General features: G+C 48.4%; 1 pseudogene; it reads left to right on the top strand.

The window, feature by feature from the left end:
• The first annotated feature begins 854 nt into the window (after positions 1 to 854).
• Positions 855 to 1,816, top strand: LOC115165091 (protein S100-A1-like; annotated as a pseudogene).
• The last annotated feature ends 5,256 nt before the right edge of the window (positions 1,817 to 7,072 follow it).

Genomic DNA, 7,072 nt, shown 5'->3' with positions numbered 1-7,072 from the left:
CATACTCCATGGCTAACTGTCTGGGGCTTTAGTAATGTAGTAGGGCTCTTGGGGTTTGTAGTTCTTCAGATGTTGGGTAGGATGACTTTATACTTGTGACTAATTCAGGAACTAGACAGGGTTGAGGAACAAGCAACCCTCTCTCTCTGTCTATTCATCCATCCCTCTCTCTCTCTCTCGTCACCCCCCCCTCTCTCTCTCTCTCTCTCTCTCATTCATCCATCCCTCTCTCTCGTCCTATCTGTCCTGCCGTGCTCAGCAGACATGGTTATTGCTAACTCAGTTGATACTGGTGTGTCTGTACCAGTGGAGGCTGCTGAGGGGAGGATGGATCATAATAATGTCTGGAATGGAGTGATATCAAACACATTTTGGGGGGGTGTTTCATGTGTTTGATATCACTCCATTGCAGCCATTATTATGAGATGTCCTCCTCTCACCAGCCTCCACTGCTCTCTACAGTGTGTTTGACTGATCCATCTGATCTGGCTCAGCTTCCACGAGAAAATACAAACCCTCTGCACAGGCTACATCACTTGATATCCTACTACAATGTGAAACACCTATCATTATCCTAACCAGTTGTTGTCTCTCTACCTCTGTAGTATGTCTAATAATGTTATTAATCATTATTAACCATGTCTGTTGTCTCTCTACCTCTGTAGTATGTCTAATAATGTATTAATCATTATCCTAACCATGTCTGTTGTCTCTCTACCTCTGTAGTATGTCTAATAATGTTATTAATCATTATCCTAACCATGTCTGTTGTCTCTCTACCTCTGTGTGTCTAATAATGTTATTAATCATTATCCTAACCATGTTGTCTCTCTACCTCTGTAGTATGTCTAATAATGTTATTAATCATTATCCTAACCATGTCTGTTGTCTCTCTACCTCTGTAGTATGTCTAATAATGTTATTAATCATTATCCTAACCATGTCTGTTGTCTCTCTACCTCTGTAGTATGTCTAACCCTACCAACACAGAGAATGTGTCCACCTTGGAGACCGCCATGCAGCTGATGATCCAGACCTTCCATAAGTATTCTGGAGACGAGGGCGACAAATACACCCTGAGCAGAGCAGAGCTCAAAGTGATGCTCTCTGCAGAGCTGGGCAACTACCTGGGGGTAAGGAGATTCACACACACAGACACATACGCACAGACACACAGCGTAAAAGTCTTCCTCTCTCCCTCACCCAGAATGCCCAGGACAAGGAAGCAGTGGACAAGGTGATGGGGGACCTGGATGCCAACAATGATGGAGAGGTGGACTTCACTGAGTTGTTATCCTGGTGGGGGCGCTCACCGTAGCCTGCAACGACTTCTTCCTGGAGTACAACGACAAGGGGGAGAAGAAGTGAACACAACACACACATGTACACTCACACACACATATCTATGCTCTCTCTCTCACACACTCCCTCACTCACTCACTGAGGAGAGGAGGAGGACGATCATTATGAGACATCTTCCCTCAAATCCTGGCTAGGCTTAATGTCTACTGTTTAATAACAGAGACCTACACACACCAACCACACCACACACACACTCCGAGATGTTCATAGATGCATCGTGGCACACTGGGCAGTGTGTTTTGTGTTTAGTGTGTGTGCCGTCTCGATCCAAACCAAACCCAACACACAGAAGTTTATTCCAGAGTGAAAATGTGGAGAGTTAAGTCATCATTAATAACGGTCATTGTTGAATATGTGAATATAATTTCTGTCTTTTCATTCGTTTTGTAAACCCCCTGTTCATTTTTCAGTCTGTTAAACTGTTCTCCTCGATAGAATAAACATGACATTTACCAAAGCTTGTCGTGGAGTATTGTTGTGGTTTCTGGATACTTTGTGTGTATGTTTGGGATATTCCTCATGTTACCCAGTCTCTGTGATGGAGAGAGGAGTAGTAACACAGTCTGGCCACCAGATGGGAGCAGAGTGAGAGACACTCCAGGGATGGACTTTTGTGTCTGTGCTGCACTTCCATTAACTTAATCAATCAAAATGGTCACATACACGTGTTTAGCAGATGTTATTGCGGGTGTAGCGAAATGCTTGTGTTTGTAGCTCCAACAGTTCAGTAATATCTAACAAGTATTTCACAACATACACAATCTAAGGAATGGAATTAAGAATATATAAATATATGGACGAGCAATGTCAGAGCAGCATAGACTAAGACACAGTAGAATAGAATACAGTATATACATATGAGACGAGTAAGCAAAATATGTCAACATTATTAAAGTGACTAGTGTTCCATTCCCTAAAGTCAGTGATTGTAGTCTATGCCTATAGGCAGCAGCCTCTAATGTGTAGTGATGGCTATTTAACAGTCTGATGGCCTTGAGATAGAAGCTGTTTTTCAGTGTCTCGGTCCCAGCTTTGATGACCTTTTTGGCCTTCCTGTGACATTGGGTGCTCTAGGTGTCTTGGAGGGCAGTAGTTTGCCTCGGTGATGCGTCGGGCAGACCGCACCACCCTCTGGAGAGCCCTGCGGTCGCGGGCGGTGCAGTTGCCATACCAGGCGGTGATACAGCCCGACAGGATGATCACAATGGTGCATCTGTAAAAGTTTGAGTTTTCGGTGCCAAGCCAAATTTCTTCAGCCTCCTGAGGTTGAAGAGGCACTGTTGCTCTTCTTCACGCCACTGTCTGTGTGGGTGGACCATTTCAGTTTGTCAGTGATGTGTACGCCGAAAACTTGAAGCTTTCCACCTTCTCCACTGCGGTCCCGTCGAGGTCATTCTGAAGGATATTACCTGAATAGCCTGATTTTTACATTACCACTGATACCAACAGTACCTGGATGGCCTGACAGTGACAGATCAGTTTCATCCATACCTTATGAAGATCTGTGAAGCTTCACAATGAGCTCTATAATCTGTCCAACAACAGACCTCAGAACTGTGTTACACGCTGATCCATCTTAGACTGTCCTCTCATTTTTAAGATGTTCTTCCTAAAGTTTAATCCAAAGCCAACATTACCTAATATTAAACCTTTAGAATTAGCAGAACAGACAAAATCCCTCAGGAAACAGATATCGGGATGCTGGTAGTCTATACCAACTATGAATATTTCCATTGTCGATGAACACTGATGTGGTACAGAATTGTAATGTGATAGGAATGCATGAATAAACATTCCAAATGGTGCTACAACACATAGACAAACACACAATCCTGTAAATGTGCACATACAACAGTTGGTTGGCAGTAGGAACTTGAAATGACCTTGAAACAGGCCTGTTAGTACAGTAATAGTTTATTTTACTGTAATGCTACAGCTCTTTGAATCAGGTTACTGGCCACAGTGTTTGTTTTACTGTAATGCTACAGCTCTTTGAATCAGGTTACTGGCCATAGTGTTTGATTTACTATAAAGCTACAGCTCTTTGAATCAGGTTACTGGCCACAGTGTTTGTTTTACTGTAATGCTACAGCTCTTTGAATCAGGTTACTGGCCATAGTGTTTGATTTACTATAAAGCTACAGCTCTTTGAATCAGGTTACTGGCCATAGTGTTTGATTTACTATAAAGCTACAGCTTTGAATCAGGTTACTGGCCAATGTTTGATTTACTTAAAGCTACAGCTCTTTGAATCAGGTTACTGGCCATATGTTTGATTTACTATAAAGCTACAGCTCTTTGAATCAGGTTACTGGCCATAATGTTTGATTTACTAAAAGCTACAGCTCTTTGAATCAGGTTACTGGCCTAATGTTTGATTTACTATAAAGCTACAGCTCTTTGAATCAGGTTACTGGCCAGTGTTTGATTTACTATAAGCTACTGCTCTTTGAATCAGGTTACTGGCCATAGTGTTTGATTTACTATAAAGCTACGGCTCTTTGAATCAGGTTACTGGCCACAGTGTTTGATTTACTATAAAGCTAGCTCTTTGAATCAGGTTACTGGCCATAGTGTTTGATTTACTATAAAGCTACTGCTCTTTGAATCAGGTTACTGGCCACAGTGTTTGATTTATATAAAGCTATGCTTTGAATCAGGTTACTGGCCATAGTGTTTGATTTACTATAAAGCTACAGCTCTTTGAATCAGGTTACTGGCCATAGTGTTTGATTTACTATAAAGCTACGCTCTTTGAATCAGGTTACTGGCCATAGTGTTGATTTACTATAAAGCTACAGCTCTTTGAATCAGGTTACTGGCCACAGTGTTTGTTTTATTTAAAGCTACGGCTCTTTGAATCAGGTTGGGGGGGGGGGGGGGGGGGGTCAGCAGCATTAATATTAAAAAGACAGGAAATGTTTTCTTCTGTGTGTTTTATGTGAACTCAGGGTAATTCCAGTACCGTTCCAAGTGTGGTGTGTGTGTGTGTGGTGTTGTGTGTGTGTGAGTCAGAAGAACATACGATAGAAACAGAATGTTGAACTGAACCTACAACCTTTATTGGACTGTTTAAGGTGTGCACAGGAACAAAGCTGTGGGCGGTTATGGGAGGACAACGCTCTCCTCTGAGTGGGGAATGGAGAAACAGACAGAGACAGAGAGAGGCACAGAGGAGAGAGAGACAAGAAGAAAGTAGAGAGAGAGAACAAGGGAATGATGGGGGGAGAAGGAAGAAAAGAGAGGGGTGGGAGAAATGGGGAGGAGGGAGGGGATGGAAAGCCCTCTGTTTGCATCACACCTCTACAGCCAGGTCCTGAAGGGAGAGAGGACTCCACTCCACTCCACAGGATTTCAAGCTCTCTGATAGGCTTTTCACGCTCCTGGGCTCTCCTGGGGATGTCCTGGGGTTCTTCTGGGGATGTATTGGGGTTCTCCTGGGCCTCTGCTGGGGATGTCCTGGGGTTTCTGGGGATGTCCTGGGGTTCTCCTGGGGATGTCCTGGGGCTCCCTGGGATGTCCTGGGGCTCTCCTGGGGATGTCCTGGGCTCTCCTGGGGATGTCTGGCCCTCTCCTGGGGGTGTCCTGGGCCTCTCCTGGGGATGCCTAGGGTTCTCCTGGGGATGTCCTAGGGTTCTCCTGGGGATGTCCTAGGGTTCTCCTGAGGATGTCTGGGGTTCTCCTGGGGATGTCCTGGGTGCTCCTGGGGATGTCCTGGGGCTCTCATGGGGATGTCCTGGCCTCTCTGGGGATGTCCTGGGCCTCTCCTGGGGATGTCTAGGGTTCTCCTGGGGATGTCCTGGGGTTTCCTGAGGATGTCCTGGGGTTCTCCTGGGGATGTCCTGGGCCTCTGCTGGGAATGTCCTGGGGTTCTTCTGGGGATGTATTGGGGTTCTCCTGGGCCTATGCTGGGGATGTCCTGGGGTTCTCCTGGGGATGTCCTGGGGTTCTCCTGGGGATGTCCTGGGGCTCTCCTGGGGATGTCCTGGGCTCTCCTGGGGATGTCCTGGGGCTCTCATGGGGATGTCCTGGCCCTCTCCTGGGGGTGTCCTGGGCCTCTCTGGGGATGTCCTAGGGTTCTCCTGGGGATGTCTTGGGGTTCTCTGAGGATGTCCTGGGGCTCTCCTGGGGATGTCCTGGGCCTCTGCTGGGAATGTCCTGGGCCTCTCCTGGGGATGTCCTGGGGTTCTTCTGGGGATGTATTGGGGTTCTCCTGGGCCTCTGCTGGGGATGTCCTGGGGTTCTCCTGGGGATGTCCTGGGGTTCTCCTGGGGATGTCCTGGGGCTCTCCTGGGGATGTCCTGGCGCTCTCCTGGGGATGTCCTGGCCTCTCCTGGGGGTGTCCTGGGCCTTCTGGGGATGTCCTAGGGTTCTCCTGGGGATGTCCTAGGGTTCTCCTGGGGATGTCCTAGGGTTTCCTGAGGATGTCCTGGGGTTCTCCTGGGGATGTCCTGGGGTTCTCCTGGGGACGTCCTGGGGCTCTCATGGGGATGTCCTGGCCCTCTCCTGGGGATGTCCTGGGCCTCTCCTGGGGATGTCCTAGGGTTCTCCTGGGGATGTCCTGGGGTTCTCCTGAGGATGTCCTGGGGTTCTCCTGGGGATGTCCTGGGGTTCTCCTGAGGATGTCCTGGGGTTTTCTGGGATGTCCTGGGGTTCCCTGGGGATGTCCTGGGGTTCTCCTGGGCCTCTGCTGGGAATGTCCTGGGCCTCTCTGGGGATGTCCTGGGGTTCTCTGGGGATGTCCTGGGTTCTCCTGGGGATGTCCTGGGGTTCTCCTGGGGATGTCCTGGGGTTCTCCTGGGGATGTCCTGGGGTTCTCCTGGGGATGTCCTGGGGTTCTCCTGGGGATGTCCTAGGGTTCTCCTGGGGATGTCCTGGGGTTCTCCTGGGGATGTCCCGGGTTCTCTGGGGAGTCCTAGGGTTTCTGGGGATGTCTGGGGTTCTCCTGGGGATATCTGGGGTTCTCCTGGGGATGTCCTGGGGTTCTCTGGGGATGTCCTGGGAATATCCTGGGACTACCCCACTGTGAAAAGCCGGTCCCACAGAGTGACGCAAGGTCATGGAAGGGGATCATCAGGGTGGCAGTTAACACTCAGCTGGAGGTATATGTGCTGGCTGGCTGGTGGCTGGCGGCTGGCTGGCTGGCTGGCTGTCTGTGTCTGGGTGTTGTGTGTGGTGTGTGTGTGTGTGTGTGTGTGTGTGTGGGTGTGTGGTGTGTGCGTGCGTGCGTGCGTGCGCGCGTGTGTGTCCAAATCCCACCTCACCAGGACCTGTTATAGCCAGATTCAGAGGGAGGAGGGACAGAGGGATGGATAGAGATTGACAGAGGGAACATAACATGAGGAATCTGTCGTTCAGAGATGGACAGAGAAGAGGGGAGGAGATGGAAAAAGTGTAGAAAGAGGAGGCAGTGAGAGAGCAGGAGTGAGGGAAGGAAGGTGGTGCTTCAGTGTGTAGGTGGGCTGGTCATTACCCTAATTTCAATCAACGTCTATACTACAGATGTCCAGGGAGAGAGAGAACGAGGGGGGATGGAGGGAAGAAGTGAGACAGAGAGGGAAGTAAGCTCTCTTGCACATTGCGTCGGACAGATATGATAATGCAGTGGGCAATGAGTACACACACCACACATCGGACATTAAGTAAATGAACCTGGCCCATTACTGTAATAACTATAGGTGGCGTGTGCTCTCACAATAATAATAATACA

This window comes from Salmo trutta, chromosome 3 (genome assembly GCF_901001165.1).
Source record: "Salmo trutta chromosome 3, fSalTru1.1, whole genome shotgun sequence".
Taxonomy (NCBI): domain Eukaryota; kingdom Metazoa; phylum Chordata; class Actinopteri; order Salmoniformes; family Salmonidae; genus Salmo; species Salmo trutta.
Note: the sequence above shows the minus strand (reverse complement) of the source record. Positions and strands in the feature narration are given on the sequence as shown.